The following is a 17916-nucleotide window of genomic DNA, read 5'->3' on the forward strand; positions in this document are numbered from 1 at the left end:
ATTAAAGAATGTAAAATCTCTGGTATAATCATTCAGCATTGATATGTGACATACCAGCTGTATAAGAACTGCACTGGCTTCTGCTCAGAATGGCAGAACTGCCTCGACAAATGACCTACAATGAACTGGTAGTGGTGTTGTAGACTGAAACTGGTGGCTGAGCAGTATTGAAGTCTCTTTGCTGTAATGCCTGTCACTGTGGACTGCGTTTCGCTGGATTCTGGGGTTCCCTCAGTGCACTCACAGTGTATTTAATAACAGGAGGCTGGAAACTTTCTTCAGATACTGCAAATAACTAGAAGAAAGTGTTCTCTGAGGACATCTCATGTAGTGTTGCTTACCGATTACACATACGGACAAATTAAAGGAAAGGGCAGTTTGATGAGTAGGAAAATCATGTGAGTCGTGTGGGAGATTTTTTTTCTCCACCACCATCATCAAAACACAAATGAGGAAATATCTTTTGGTGAATGGTTTTTCAATTGAGTTTCAGAGATTTGGCGAATCCATGTCAAGAAGCACTGAAGCAGTTGTGCTTGCTGGTGGTGGCCAAACATCTTACTAATACTATTTTACACCAAAACTAGCATATATATTGTTTTTTTTAAACATAGGTAAACCTGTTAAAAATAGGTGATTATCTTCTTTCCCATTGCCAGTAGACAAGTTTAGCTTTCTGCATGTTATGTTTTTGTGTATCATATTCAGTGTCTCGAACGCACCAGAAAGCAGGCAACAGTAGAAAGCAGCAAAGAGGCCACTGATGATGTTATGGTGGTTACTTTTTTATGTCTTTTACTTTAGTCTCACTTTCAAATTGCAACACAGAACAAACAAGCTTTTAGAGTTTCCAGCGTCTGGAACTTCAATGCACGTCATCATTGTGCAAGCTGTGAACACCATGACCTCCCGAACATCATGGTTGGAGCCATAAATAGCGGTGACTACTGCAGGGTTATATGACCTGGGAATGAATACTGATTGTACCCTGTCCCACTGAAGACAAGAGCCAGATGTTAGTGGGTGTTAGTGAGTTTTTTGTCCAGTGCGAAATAGGTTTTAGGCACTTTTGTCAGCACAAGTCCAGCAGAGTGTTAACATATAATGATGATGTTCATAATGTAATATGTGGATGCTCACTCTTTTGCCTGCCCCCTTTTTTTTACCCTTATTTTAATACATGGCCATTGTCCGGTCGTTTTGTAAAATGCTTACTGTGTTCGCACAGGTATCAGGCCACTTCACAGCCACATCTGTAGGTGGATGCTTTACAGAAACTCAGGCTAACAGCCACCATTAACGGGCGCCGAGCTTGGCAGGTTTGAGGATTCACCATAAAGGACCTCACTCATAATCCATACTGCTGGAAAACAGGGGATACTTTCTCCCCATATGAATAGTGTAGCTTTTATAGATTACATAGACTGTGAGTGCATTCTTATTATCCCTGTAAATAACAGTTATTTCTCTTCCTTTAGAAAGCATTGCATTGTCAGCATTAAAAGCTCAGTCACCTTTGCTGGAGTGGACCTTCTCGTCTGGATGTTTTAATTTGACATGCACAGGATCCATTTACAAAATGTGAGCTCCATGCAAGTGTGCATATTTCCAACATCGTGTTGTAGCTGCAGTGGGAGTGGGACATGCTGACCCGTGAAGCCAAATTACGATTACATTAAGATGGACAGTGTCACAACAGAGCACAGCAAACACAGATCCAAGCAATAAGCATAAACAACTCATTTGACTTGATGCACCATCGGGGTAGTCTTTGCTCTGATGGTGATTGCTTCAGAGTCTTGGCAGAGGTGGAGAAGTCAGAATAATTAGATCAGAGCACCACACATACCATAGCCCTTACACTTGTCTGTTATTCATGAGATACTTTTTTCTCCTGCTTATGCTGGGTTTGTTTGGTCCCTGTCTGGTTCAGCTGACAGATGGAGGATTTGGATCAGTACCATTAAAACATAAATATTTTATCAAAGGCATGATAAATCTAATGTAAACATTTTATGTATTGGAGCACTTTTAAATGTTGTAATATCTCAGTAAAATGTAGTGGTCTTGCTGTGTGTCTGGCAGGCTGTGTTGTGCTGTTGATAGCTTGAAGCTTGTTCTGGCTGTTCTGCCAGGTCTGGGACAAACTGAAATCTGCTGCAAAACTGGAGAAAAAGCAGCACTTTCAATTGGAGAGAGCTTCACAAATATTCGGGCTGCGTCAGTTCAAACAAGCGGTCGTTCTCAACTTTGCATTGAATGTTAAAATGACTGTGGGGCCCATAAATGTGGTAATTTATGTGCTAAATGTTGCATGTTTTGAGTTGTTCTTCTGTCTTGCAAATGGTCTCCAATTCAATGCAGAAGGTATGTAAAAAATATTTTGTGAAGCCAATTATATCTACTTTTGTTCATGTGTTTTTACAGTGTATTCACACCTAGATCCTAGCTGATTTAATTCCATAAGACCTCATATTTGCAAAGAGAACTCAATAAAAACATTATATATGAATAGAGGTTAAGAGCACTCATTATTTTTAACTAGGCATGTTCTAAAAAGTGGTCAAACGAACCCTGCTGAGTTGTATTTTCCGTTCTTTCTTTTTCATCACACACAAGCGTAATTCTAATACTCAATTATTGATTACATCTAACCTAGAGCAATAAATCTCCCAAACACACATCTGAGCATCATCTGGAACTCTACTACTAACACTATTTTACATGATACACTGAAGGGATGTTAATATTCGCATAAGCTTCCTTTCCAGCAGAGAATAAAGACAAATGTAATCCTGTTGATGTCCCTATCTAGATGGAAGTGTCCCATAAATCATGCAACATCACCCCTGGCTTGTTCCAACTGCTCTTTAATGGAAAACTTCTCACAAGGCCCAATTAAAAGAAGCCACACAGCTCAGATCGAGAGTTTGATGTGTGAATTATTTAACAAGGTGCATAAATATGAATTGTTGCTATTGAACAAGGTGTAAGAACATGAATTATGAGCATAATCTCTTTTCCTTTCTCTGCGGGGGGTTTACAAAGTGAAGAATTAGAAAAGCTCAAGGACATCAAATTGCTGTTGATCTTATCTGGAATGGCAGTTTAGAATCAGTGAATGATTTTGTTAACTCTTTTACGTTTACAAGCAACTATAACCAGCTTTTTCATATTAATAATGGATCACATGGCTACCTTTATGTGACACGTGTTGCTTGATGAGAAGAATCTACAGAGGATTAGATCCACAGAGCTTTGTAGCAACTTTCAGATCCTTGTTTTTGCTTTACAGCCAACAACTTCACTGTTTTGGTTGACTCTGATTAGTGTGGTTCTCAGCGGGAAAATGACCACTGCCTACCCAGCACTAAATGCAAATAGGAGAAATTAGTAACGTAGTGCAGCATTGAGTTGGTGAAGACTAGAAATAGAGCAAAAAGGAGAGTGAATATTCACTACTTACAGTATGAACAATAGCAAAGCAAAGACTTTGATCACTGAATGGCATTTAAATGAAATTATAGGATCAAATAGCATTTATTATATATGGAAATAAATTTGTCACTGTGCAGAGTTGTTGTCCAGAGAGAAAAAATAAAAAAAACAAATGTTTAAAACTTTAGAGGTTCCATTTTCCATTTTTCTAGTAATTACATCTGTGGTGAACTGTACACAATGCCATCTTGCTTGTTAAATATAAGGGAAGAAACTGTCATCACACAATCCACATTTAACAACATATTCCAATATATGTTACAAAATACTGTGCAAATGTGGATAAAGACTCGAATGGTACAAATTCACATGGTTACATTCACCTCTGTGATATAAATAACACAAATACCCCCTTTATGCTCAAGCACTAAAGAGCGGTGATACAGCAGAGTACCTGTGTGCAGGAATATCCAGAGTTTAGGAAGTGATCCTTATCATTATCTGTGAGGAGGCCAGTGCTGAGCATGGCAAGGTCACCAGCATGACAGCATAAGGTCATCAGCACCATGCCAGTCCGCCTGCTGCTCCTCAAGCATGACCTTGTCAAAGTCAAGTGTTGAGTTGCTAATGCCCCTCAACCCAGCGTGTGCAGCACTAGAAGCCCTAACGGATGCTATATGGCCGGACGTAGCCATTGGCATTACTGATGAAGCTAACACTCCTAATTGCCTCTGCGTGATTCCCAGGCTTGACCCAGACTTAGCTGCCACTTCATCTCCCTCTCGTCTGTCTCTCGCTCTGTCTTTTGCCAGAGCTGCACCCATAGCGGGACAGCTGGCCCACATCCAGGAGCATCAAAATATTGTCAGGACCGCTCTCTGTGCTCCTGCTACCCTCCTCTCCAAATTAACCTTTAAATCAAAGATGGAGTCCTCTCCTCTCCTCCCCTGCCTCTCCCTCATCTTGTCCTCTGGGTGAATTAATAAAACCCTAATTTCCTCATTATCCCTGTCAATTCATGCAGGGAGTAATAGGCACTACTTGGGGAAGTGCTCTCTTACATACAAAAATGTACCGTTGACAATTAGCTTCCTGGGAGCTTTTAGAGGGGAGTGTGGTCTTTTGCTCTTAGAGCGACTTTTGGCTTCATTTTGTGTGTTCAATTATGTGTGTGCAGGGATTGTTCTAGGGGACAGTAGAGACGTTCAGTGTGCTTACTGATTATTTTATGGGAGCACTTGCTGTGTTTTCTAAGTATTATGATAGAAACCTTCACAACAGGATGTTTTGAACTCCACAACAGCCACAACGACCATTGAGAACATTCAGGTCATGTCCTCTGTAGTTTTTCAGGTAATACAGAAGTTCTTTATTGTATAAGCTGATTCTTGTATTTTTGAACTTGCTAGTTTTAAACCAACAGAATGTTAAAAAATAAAATGAAGAGTTCTGCACATATTTTAGGGCTCTCTTCCATTCCTTCTGCCCCTTCATTCCAAAATCATTAGCGTTTCGTGGCCTTCCATGTGGCTAATAAACAACTCAATTTGCTGTATTTATCACTTCAAATTGTGTGTGATATCACTTTTATTGCTGAAATCCTTAATCTGAGGTGTTAGAGCTGTAAATAACCCACTAAAGTGGCATGTCAGTTTAAAGAATTTCATTGGTTTTTCAAAGCGTGATTAATCTGTAAAATTAGCTGCGATTGGCGATCGATCATCACATGGTAAAAAACAAGGAGGCCCTTCTGTTCAACTCAGACTGTTATTGGCCACTCTGTTTGCTAGGCTATATGTGACAGAACATGATTGGTCACATTTGAAACCTGACACTCCTTAGAGTGACTGGAGACAAGAAGGCGCCCTTCTGTTGATGCTTCTGGAAGTTGTAACTAGACAGAGGACAAGCGAAAGAGGGACATATCAACTGTTCATTTGAAAGGAGAAGATATCTTTCTGTGGATTATTATCATGTTTTGGGCTAAATATTACTGCAGTGGATTGTGTGGTGATGTTACCAGACCGTTTTTGTCAGACTATAATCAATCTGTGGATCATTGAGAGATGTAATCAGTGAGTTGCCTAAATTTTGTGTCACCGTGAAACATACTTCTGCCGTCGGCATTTATTGTACCTCCTGTTGTGATTATTTCTTAAAATAGTTTGCATCGATCGATTTACAAGAATCTAAGCTTTTTAACGGTGTACAGAATGAGAATAAACTGGAACGTAGCATTTGTGTCGATAGACAGGAAGAAAAATAATCAATATTTAAACATCCCAATAATACAATCATCCTAGACCACGGGTGGGCTGCCGGAGTGGTAAGGGTTAATAATTTAATTGACTAACGTCCTGTGCAAAGTGTCAGTCTGCCCAAAAAAATAATCAATAAATACAGATCTGACATATTTAATGACCATTTTTACTTCACTTTTTTTTGGCGTTAGAAACATCTGGCAGGCCAATTAAACCTCATTGCTGGCCACCTGTGGCCTGTCGGACCCACTTTGGCCAAATCTGATGCTGACCTTGGGATTTAGACCTTTAGATTGTGAAATGACCATATGGGTCAAGAATAAACTTTCATGCTTTCATATTTTTAATAATCAATATTCAAAAAATATCCCTGTCTCTCCTACATTTGATGTTTACAGAAGTAAGAATCAAAGCAATTTTAAAGCTCGTCTATGCAGCAAGTAGATGAACTACTTTCTGGCATCGCTGTGTTGTGTGTTTTCTTGGATTTATTTGCATCAAATCTAAACAATCTATAAATATACATCTCACACTCTGCCTGAAATTACAGTCACCACATATTCAGAATGTGTTTTGAGGGCGTGACATTTGTTTATGTATTCATGTGCAACATCAACAACCTTCGTGGACTAGCAGCACTTCTTTGACATGCACAGAGACCCTCATCCCCCTGAGGCCAGAGTGGCTGACAGTGGTTTGCTCAGTTCCCCTTAAACCTTTCTGACAGGTCACATGGTGACTCATAGTAACTCTGAGGCACGTAGGGGAAAAACAATATACAATTTCAAGCAGAGGTCAGTGGTTAGACGCTGGGGTAAAGGTCACAGGTTTTTTCTGTAAGGTACGCTGTCACAAAACTAGCAAGGTGTTATTGTTTGCTTTGAGAGCCAAAGGTTTATGTTATGTAACACGCACAGTAATTTTGCCATTTGTTATGCCCTGCAGTGCAAAAAGGTACAGGTTTCCAGCAGAGTGAAAGGTTGCCTTGGAGAGGTGTTGCAGTTTCAGGAGAGATGCAAGCGTGTGAGAGCAGAGGACGGAAATGTGAATGTTGTTTTATTTGTGAATTTCTGCCTCCTTTTCCAATTAATTTCAGCCCAATTACACTCCAAAGCCACTTACATATCTCACTAGTTGGGGCATCTTGGTGTACTGCTTGTTTTAGGCAGCATTTCAAGCAATTTTCAAAGCTCCCTTGTGTCCATATCTACTTTGAATATAAGCTCATGAAACTCTTTGTAATAGTTGTTATAGATATGACCAGATTTGACTTTTAAACCACAAGCAATTTGAAAGCTTGATGGTTTAATGAAGACAAATTATATCATTTCACAGCAAATCACTTTTGATGTGTTAAAGATCAGAATCTGATATTAAAATCTGATGCTAAAAGTCAGAAATTGACGACTTTCAGCACATCGACAAAAAGCATGCTTGATGAGCAAGACCCAGCACAACTCTGTCAGAGTCGTTTTTCCAGATAAATATGAGATGTGATGGTTGACGTTTGTGATTTCATGTGACTTGGGGACTCAGTTATGCAGCTTACGTTCAAAGCTGGCACACAGGGGAGAATTACAGGGAGCCTGGTGCAGAGTTTTGGCTGGAGGAGGGTGGCTGGTGATGCTGAGGGAAGGTGGTGTTCTTTGTTGGAGGGTGTTTTCTCAGTCTCAGCACAGCAGGACATCGCAGCCTTACACTGTCAACATATGCCTTTGCACGTTCTCAAAAGAAACATCAAAAGGCTGCACCCATGGTGTTGAGAGTTATTTTATTTTTATCTTATGTTTTTACAAATCATTAACAGTGCTCCTAAATTGCAAGAGCTTTTTGGATAAAACATTTCAAAGCCATGCTGTCATGACGGCATGTCAGCGTTTTGACAAAGGCAGAATAGAGCAACTCATACTGTAGTTTCCTCTCAGTAAAAGTGAACTGTTTTTAATCCTGTTTTTGAAGCATTGAAGGGCTGCATCTCCGCATTAAAAATACTTTATAAATCAAGTTACCTATCATCATTAAACTGTTAACAGTGTTCTTGTATTCTATGATATCCAGTTCAATCTGTGTTCATCTGTTTTATGGCTGAAACAAGCAGCACGACAGCTCTGTGAAGATTTAGATTTCTCACATGCTGAAGCGATGTGCATTTCTTTTCAGAGTGATCCCAGGTGAAGAGGAGTGTTGTGCCTTTCCAAAATCAAGAGTGCTGGAACACTGTGGGGTATCTGCTGCACATGTTAGCATGCTATGTAGCTTCCTATCTACAGTGAAGTCACTTTTCTTCCAAGGCAAAAAAAGTAGCATATCCGTAGCTAGCTACATTAATGTCATGTTGTAGAGTGACATAAAAGGATATGTTAGTTTCAAAAAACAAAACAAAAACATCACATGTAGCCCCGTGTTCTCTGGTCGTGGATGCTGCTATATCAGAGTTTGCAGCCCTGTCCTGCTTTAATTGGATTTGTGTAAGTTTACACTCCAGCAACCCCAGCAAAACTCGTTACCTGAGACATATGTTTGCCAACTTCTGGTTAATGTCATTCCTAGTGCCATTTTCTTCAAATAGCGAAAGATATTGTTTGCAAATAATAACAACAAAGCATAAGTTTTACATGTTTTGCAATGATAGTGTACTACAGCACAGTAGCTAATTAGATCTACCCTGCAGTGCTCGTTTATGTCCAAGTGCTCTCCATGGATCATGAACAGGAACAAGTAGCCTCTGTGTTTTAGCATCACGTAGGGTTCATGACTTAAAACAAGTCACCTGGAGACATTTTACAACCAACAAGTAGAGCTAATGTAAATTAGCCAGTTAAATAGAGATGATCACATCTGCCAGTGCCAGTTTCAGCTACCAGATAACTGGTTGCAAACTCTAAATGAGGCTGCTTTTGCCTTCCTCTGTCTAAAATTAGGACTCATTGTTTCAAATTTTCCAATGCAGTATAATTGCTAAATCTGCCACCATTATTTTTGTAAAATACATTTTAAAATGGAACGCCTGACAGGCTCTGCAACAGTAACCAAGCAGGATGGAGCTTATTGACGGGTCAATTACACTAATTAAAGTAAATTTTATGACTTGTCCTACTTAATGAAAATCATCACCATTGTTTCTCCTCTCTTACCTGCTATTTGCTGTGCCTGCATTTCTACGTGCACCTTACACGGCTTGTACGGAAAGTTCCAAACACAAACTTGTACTTTTTTTAAATCTCAAAGTTTGTCGCTTGAAGTCAGTTGTTACCTCTATCTCACTTAATCCTTACGTTTCCACTAACCTGAAAAAATACAAAACGATATTTTCAAGGCAGGGCGCTTTGAAAATGTTTAGCACAGAAACACCTTTTGAGGTACAGGAGTCGAGTGCATATTCACCCCCTCTCTCTCCTTCCTCTCAGTGTTTCAAAGTTGTGATAAGATGTGACAGTCTATCAAACCTCAGTGAGGGTTTTATACCATCCATGCTGCAGTGCTCAGTTATCTGGGTGGCATTTTGCTGGCAATATAACAGAGAATCAATTATGAGTACACAGATATGCGAAAGGTTTAGTCGGCAAAAGATGCTTCTTGACAGTTTGATGATATGATGGTGGTAAATAAGCTCCATACATTTTTTTTTCCTCAGCTAAAAATACTATCCCCTTGAGCAAACGGCTGCATGTTAAGATAAAGAGCGGAGAACAGCCTGTACAAAGGCTCAGAATGTGGAATTAGAGTCATGAAAATAATGACTGTAATGATAGTAATGATTTGGGTAATGTGGACTTATCTTGGCTCTAGTTTATTCTACATCATCTCTCCCAGCGTTTTAATCTTTTGTCAAGATATTCACAATCTCTGGATACCTAAAATGGAATATATTGTTCGTAGCAACCTGGATATGGGAATGTTTGCAGGTGATGCATCAGCTACAATTTATAAAGCAAAACACGCCATTACTTTGTCTTTAACCAAAATTTAGACATTTTTTTCAGACTATAATTACAGAATCTCACCAGTTCGTTGGACTGAAAAGGGCGTTAACTCTCCAGACTGGCCAAGAATTCTGGATTGTGAAGATTGTGATAATACACATGCACATCAGCTTATCTTCAGTATAGACACCTGGTCATAAGAAGAAATCAATAGAATAAGTAGCCAACTATATTATTTGCTAAATACATGCTGCCAATTATAGTCATATATTTAGTTGTTTATATTGAATGTCTTACGCAGAAGAGCCTAAAAACAGTACAAACTGGTGATGTAAACCATTGAGCACAGGCTGCATGAGCTTGACTATAGAATTCAGTATCATAGATGCTTTCAGTGCTGAGACAAAATGTTTTAAAAGTGCTTTGAAATCAAATATATATGAGAGGGAATGGGGATCCAGGTTTCTTTAGCTCCTCATTCTCTCTTGAGCAAGAGGCAGAGAGTAAGTCAAAAGATTTCAAGATGGAACGACACACCTTTTTGGATTCTAAAAGAAAAGGCCTCAGAGGTGTCACAGCTGCAGTGGATACAGTTCCACTGAGCTGGAAACACTTCAAACGACTCAGGAAAAGGCATGTAGGAATTTCCAAAAGGCTTTCTAATCAAATGTCACAAGACCTTCATGGAAACAGGGAAGCAATTCAGCCTACGGCAATGCTAGTGAAACAGCAAAAGCCAAAACATCAAGACGACTTTGTCTTTAAACCTCCTTAACCTTGTTGCCAGTGACCAGATGCCTCTTGTGCCGACCTTCTGATGGATTATTACATCTGGCTGAGTTCAAATATCATACATAACTGAAAAATAATAGAACATTGATTCAACAATAACAAACTGATGTGTCAAACGTAATGTTTTCTCCAGGAAACTTTCAATGCCAAAGTCAGAAAAATGTTCATTTTCTCCCAATACGACAAAACTATGTTTTCTTAGGTCTGTAAGTAAAACACAACAACAGCATACACATATTCACCATCAACTACTTACTTATTAGCATGCATATTAGTAGGATAATGGCTCTTTATTAGTCATCGTAAAGCCCTTATTCATGCCTTCTTCTGCATGACCATATTCTACAACTAGTTGTCCATTAACTTAGAGTTTTCCCTCAATAATGGATGTTGTGCATAAATTCTGATAACCTAACCCTAACCCTAGATGAAGCAGCACTGCAGCTGCATTGTGCTCTGTCATGAGAAGTCCTTGTTTGTTCACAAATACACTGCTGTCCATGACGACATATTGATTGTGGGGTCATCCGTCCTGCTCCCAGCTGGCAAACCACTGCCTCAGATGGGGACAGAGAGTATCTTAACTGAGTTAAGACAGCTGCTTTGTTTCCTTTTGCCTTTTTTCGGTCTTGGTTTGACATGGAGATTCCTCAGGCAGGAGGACAGAGAGTGGCAAAGTGTCTTTAGGCCTTTTTTGGAGTTGCTGTTGAGATTAATAGACAAAGCTCCCATCTCCACCTGCGGCTGCAAAGGACAAGAGCACGGCGTAATGCCACACTTGCATGCTCCTCCAGTTGCGTACTCGCTGGTGATGACAAATGGGAAAGGACACACATTAGCCCTCTGCGTACCTGACGCAGCTTCCTACCCGGTAATGGATTCACCTCTGTGCCATCATCACCTTCTATTAGGCCCAGGACAGAATCAATAGTTTTCTAAATGCAGCTGAATCATTCATCATAAGAGGCCTCGTGCTGTCCACCTCATCTGCCACCTCCTACGTCTAAGACCTGCTTTACTTGTTTTCCATCCTCAGACAGAGAACTGAGTACCCATTTCTGAAAACCCCCAAAGAGGAAGGCTTGATCAAGCTGCGTAGAGGTGTCATCAATTTCACAGATTTGGGCCGTTAAACGGCACCTTACCAGAATGAAACGTGACAATTTCAGACGTCATGAATGTAGATAATCTTAACTGACATCGGATAATCTTCTCTCAGAACCCAATACACCTGAAAACACAATAACTCTGAATGGCCTGACCCTTAAATGCATGTGTCTGCTGGAGGTAACTTTTTAATGCAGCACCACCAAGAACTTTTAAAATCAAAGTGGCATTTTTATGGATGCATGAAATCAAGGAAAAAAGTGCTGTGTGGATGATTAAAGAGTTAAATTTAAAGTGAGTTCTCCACTTAATTAATAATTAATACACAGTACAAAGGTTTTGGAAAATCAAATATAGATACCTTTCATCTTCAGCAAAATTCCTGTGGTTTTAGAAAAATGAGTCTCTATGGGGAAAGTACACAGTAAATCCATGGAGTGTATCGTGACAGAACCCTGTTTATCTTTTCTTTTATTGCTTGCTGAAATGCATATTATTTTTTGACGAGTTACTATATATACTTTATATTAATGACTGGGTGTTTTTCCATTGAAGATAATCACCATGATAAACAATTTTAAACAGGGAAAAGAATAATAATCCATTGTCTGGGCTGCAAAGAGAGATACATGTTATTTGTGCTGGTCATGTATTTTTAAATACATGCTTGATGGATTACTTCATGTCAGTCTGGGAAATCAAACAGATTTCAGCCCAACTCAAGAGGTCGGTGTAATTCTTAGAAAATGATTTCCTCACCATGGGATCCATGTGAAGTCAGCTGTGGGCAGCACCAGTCGGGCCTGGCCCTTATTCTGCCAGCATTCTTGTGGGAGGCTGGGCACTGGCTGCTAAGACATGATTAATTGCTGCAATAAAGCTCATTATGGAGATTAAGTAGGAGTTACAGGAGCATTATTGATCACTGTCCTTTAAATAACCTTAAAGTTGCTTGTTTGTGCATGTTTGTATGACGCTGGTCAATGCAGAGGGCAATGCAGTGTTGCTCCAAGACATTAACGTATGACATAAAATCAGTCCTGGATGGTAAATGTGAAAAATGACTGCATGATTGCAGTGACATGAGGCAGTAACACTTTACATGTCCTCGTGACTCTTGTCGCACAGTCTCACAGCAGCGAGGGCAAAAGATCATGTTTAAACGTAAAGGAGGAGAGTAAATGAGACATTCGCTGTTGACTGACTTGTCTCATGTTAAGGAATTCCTGGGATTAGCAAAAATAACATGAGGATCAAAACATTTAAAGATTTCTCCTAAAAAAGAGCATTTGAGGTGATTTTGTACTTCTACTAATGAAATTTTGGATGTAATTTGAAGAAGCTCTGATATTAAGATACTTTTACATACTAAGCTGTGATGGCCATCTGTGCAGGTTTGGAGTTACTTTGATGGAACACTTTATCCTTTTCTCCACTTTCTACATTGTCATTTCATTACAAAGCAAAATAATGGAAATACAACAGCAAATAATTCATGCCTGCTGCTCTTTAAATTCTTTTTAAATCTATGTAAATCGTATTCATTTGCCCAGGAATTTTTGCAAACCTCCAGCAGATCACTGATTTCTCATCTCACCTATACCACTGACGTCATGCACATGCATATATTAAAGAGAAAGCTGTTTTGAATCCTATTCCCATTATCTCTCAGCTTTTATTTACTGTATAAAAAGGAATTGTAATACATTGATTCTATTATTCTTTCCTCATCTTTTGTTACCTAAATCCCTTTTTTAAATCCTCTTATCCCTTCTAGCTTCTGGAAACCCCTTGCATTGACGATAAACCTCCCAAATCTCTCAGTGCAATATATGAAAGCTTTTGTATTTTCTGAATATTGATCCTATGTTAACTCCTCCAGTATGAATAGACTATTGATGATGCCATTCAAACTTTATTATCCCTGCAAACGGTTTTATCCATAACTGGTAAACTCCAGACCAGAAGAGTACTTGTGTTCCACACAAATACACAATGTGACGATTCCTAAGAAAACACACTTGCAGTCAAGGGGACTTTGAAGCCCACAGTGCTTATCAAGGTCAGTACTTGTATTGTTGCTCACACATTCATTGTGGCTAGAAAAAAATGAACCAGGTCGTCTGTTAAAAACCTGCTAGAGAGCAATGCCCGACGATATAAGGGTGACATCCACCACCAGGCGCCTGAGTATAACACACCTGGCAGCCTGCCTTTCTATTATAATTTCCAAGTCACCATGTATCTGTCAGGAGCCTGGCCAAGGACAAGTGTAGGTAGTTTAAGATCTCTTTCAGTGGGCAGCTCCTCAATAGAAACCCCCCCTCCCCCGTATCCTGTCAAGTTATGCCTCAAGGTAACTTAAAAATACTCATAATATAGTCACTTGTTTAATAGAAGACAAGGGCAATGTTTTCATTACCATGTCAAACTCTGTGGAATGTATAGTATGAAATTGAACATTTATCAGTTCCTGATAAATACGTCCCTGGTGAGCCTGAGGAATTTGAATGTAAAGCTGAGTATATACTTGAATGTGATGAAAAAGTAAAGAGATATTCTGCTATTGCTGCACAGGAAAACATGTAAACAAACAAGCTGCTTTTAAGGAAATTGAAGGGTGGCCTTTCACAACACGTATCTTTACATTTTAGATTGTAGGTGATAAATACCTGAGACAGCCCCATCCCAAAGTCTTTGTGCTAGAGGTGAAATTTTTTTTTTTTTTTACATATATATTCTGAGGCTTTCTTGTGCATATTTGGCCACATCAGGACCGATCAGTTCAAATCAAGCCCCACCACTCGCCATCAGCACCATAAGTTGTCAAATGAGACAGGCCAGGAGATCAGCACCTGCTCCTGCCATGCAGTTGACGGGTGTTAACCTGTCACTCAGTCTCCAGTTTGCCTCGCTACTCACCATTGGGTTCACGTTTCCAGTCAGACCAACCGCAGCACACAGCCTGCCTCCAAGAAGGGAAAACTCATTTAGAGTGATGACGACAGCGGCACGGTTTTTTGCAGCATTTGCCATGTTCGTCACGTCCTTGAATAAAAGGACCTTTTCCTATCACGCTAATAATGCAGGGCTGCACATGTCACGCTCAGCACTGGCATGGGGGCGTTTTCAGCATGTCAGCCAGATAAGAGAATAGCAGGGTGCATGTTCACATGCCTTATCGGACTATGCCAGGAGAGGGTTTTGCCTGCTTTTTTTACAATGGTACAACCTCAAAGACGCAATTGCAGTATATGCATGTGATGCAGGTGGGCAAGGATGGAGGAGGAGGTGTACGTCAAAAATAGGTCATTTATGGCTTAGAATTAAATTACGTCTCACAGATTATGATACCTGTTCGATATTTGTGATACGGTCTAGTGTTTGAGCAACACCTGGAGGCTGTTTTTCTAAGATGTGATCCACTCCCAAAGTGGATACACATACACTCAAGAGTCACCACAGTGGACAAATAACAGGGCAGTTGCTGGTACAAAACTATAATGCAGGTTTATAATCCTTAGACCAGGATTAGTTCTGATACATCCACCCCTGGCACTTTCCCTCGTGATACTGTACTTCCTCTGCTCGAGGCAATGTAATGAAGTCAAAAACTAATTCCCTATGCTCTTTACCATAACCTCTCAGCACCGGAGCCATACACCTCACCTGCTTATATACAAAAAAATTCCTCTGGCTCTGCAGATAAGTCAAGGGCACAGAGTTGGCCTTATTTAGTGCTCCTACAGGCTCTCCAGGTCCCTATCAGTAATCTACAAGTGAGTAAGCATAGGCTAGTAGACTGGAGTTTGGCAGACAGAGATAAGCAGATTCATTGACATGGGACACTTTGGCATCATTTCATTCCCAGGCCTATTACACCTTATTGATCTCTGCTCCAGTTGCTTTCTAAATCCCACGACACAAATAAGGCAGCTGCTTTGACTCAAAAATTCTCTAAACCCAGACTCTCCCCACTGCCAGACACTCGCTTCCAGCAACTGCATCAGACCAAACATCATTTGAAAGTATTTTAGGGTAGTAATTAAACTCCCCCTTGTGCCGTATCCCTATTAACTCTACTTTTGATCACCCGGTGGCTTGATATATGGAGTGGGTGGTTTCAGCAAGCATGCAAATGTGAATTTTGTCTCCTGTCCACAGATAAAACATTGCAAAACATCAAGGAGTCGGACTCGTTTAAGCTCTGCATCCTGGCCTCATTTAGGTATTTACACAAAGAACACAAAATTAAGGCAGTGTTTGATTGATAAAAGATGTGTATTTAACATAAACACTGGCTTCACCTCCAGCTCTGAAAAAAATGAACAGCTTTCACTTTTGAATATACTTTTCATTTAACCAAAACACCAAACTACTTCTTGCATGAAATTAAAACAATGGGGCTTGCACAGCTGAACAAATGGTAAATGGAGGGAGTAAAAAGGTAATAGCTGCCTCACAAGAAAATGACATGGAAATGAAGAGAAAAGCAGAAGAACTATCCAATGAGACAAACTGTGTCATGCAAACATCAGAGATGTGCAGATTTACTGGGAAAACAAATGGATGCTGTTGCATCCCAGAGTGAACAAACAAGGAAAATCCAGGGGAATAAAGAGAGTGAGTAATGCTCAGTCTTCCCTCTGTAACTACAAGAAAAAGTATGAATTCAATCTGAATGAGAAATTTTTGAAAAACATTTGTGCACATAGTCTGAAACCAACAAAACGTAGGCAAGCCAGACCGAGTACAGAGCGTGTAGAGAACACTGCCATAAATGAAACTTTGACCCATGACTATCTATCCACATAAATGGTACTAGACCATCATTCCACATCGTTCCACAAGATACTTCCTTCTTATTGATAGTCATGGGGATAATTTTCAGTCAGTGCCCTCTGCCCTGAAACTGCTGGTCTGGCACACAGTATTACTTGGACTATGAATTGCAGTCTTCTCACCATTCACATGCACTGTGATCCATTTCATACCATCTAAATAGCCTCTGATGGGATGCTAGTTATATGACAGGCTGTTGAAAAGTGTGTAGCTATGAATACAAGAGAAACATAGTAGTTTAGGTCAAAATTACTACTTTTTACATCACTCCCTTGTTGAGGTTTGGGTACCTTCATCATCATGGTTATATTAATAAACATGTGATTAAGGTCTGGGGATGATCATTACCAAAAACAATGCTGACTGTCAGCTGGAAACTTGAAATGAATAGCAGTCATAGTATAACATTTTGTTGATCCATCCATCTTCCTTGTGAGCAATAACATCACCTGACTTCCTCCTTTGCTCCTGTCATAATTACTACGGCCACTAGAGGGCTTTGTCACTCAAACATAAACATAATGTTGCTTTGGGGCACCCAAATGTACATCTTTAGAGTTATAATTTAATTGAATCCTGCCTCTCCTTTCACTTCCTCTTTTCCATCTGTCTGAGCATCTTGAATGCATACTATTGGATAAAATGGAAGATGAATGAAAACCAATCCAACCAATCAGTGGCTGGCTCCAGCAAATATATAGTCTTAAAGCTACAAAATGGTAAGGCAAAGGAAATGGGACAGCCCAGAGGGGACAGGCTTAAAACCTTTAAATAATGCCTTTAATAAAACGTCACAAGGTAAATATACCATCTGAGTACCCACTTAGCCTCAATATGCGGCAAGAAGTGGCAGCTTTGTACCTCAGGGAACTCTTTTTTTTAACAGTCAGTGTATTCTGGTTTTGTTGTAGTTGTGATCTGTACCACAAGGTGGAGGCGCGTTCTGAAAATAAGATGACTTTCTTGATTTGTGCTTTATTATTTTGTATAGTTTTGGAAGTTAACTAGCAACCTAGAAGCTCCCGCTGAAGCCATTCTAGCATGTTCATGTAAACTTCCAGGAGACTCAAAATGACTGCAAGATGTTTAAATCTTAAACTTCAACACTGAGAAGCCTGTCAGTCAGAGGTGGCTCAAGCCTCACCTGAGTCATATTTTTAAGTATTTGAGACTCTGGACTTGACTTTACATTCAAACTTTGGATTCAGGGCTAATTAAATCTTAAAGGCTCTGCAAACCTACACAGGTGTTTTCAGTTATTCTGGCTGCTCTGGCTGAAGCTTGAGCTCACCATTTGCTAAAGAGAATGATAAAGATGTAATTTGTCCTGGCCCAACAGGTCGAACAAAGGCAACAGGAAAGTGTGGGAATTCTAATTAAGCACAGTGTGCCACACCCACATTGTCTGACTGGAGATTTAATCAGGCAGAATTAAAATCACCCGTGTGGGCTGACCATGGGTGCACATTGGGTGACTTTACCTGATGTGCTCAGTGTTGCCAGATTTGATAGTTTCCAGCCCAATCATTACTCAGAATCTGTCCTAACTGATT

This window comes from Chaetodon auriga, chromosome 8, assembly GCF_051107435.1.
Source record: "Chaetodon auriga isolate fChaAug3 chromosome 8, fChaAug3.hap1, whole genome shotgun sequence".
NCBI lineage: Eukaryota > Metazoa > Chordata > Actinopteri > Chaetodontiformes > Chaetodontidae > Chaetodon > Chaetodon auriga.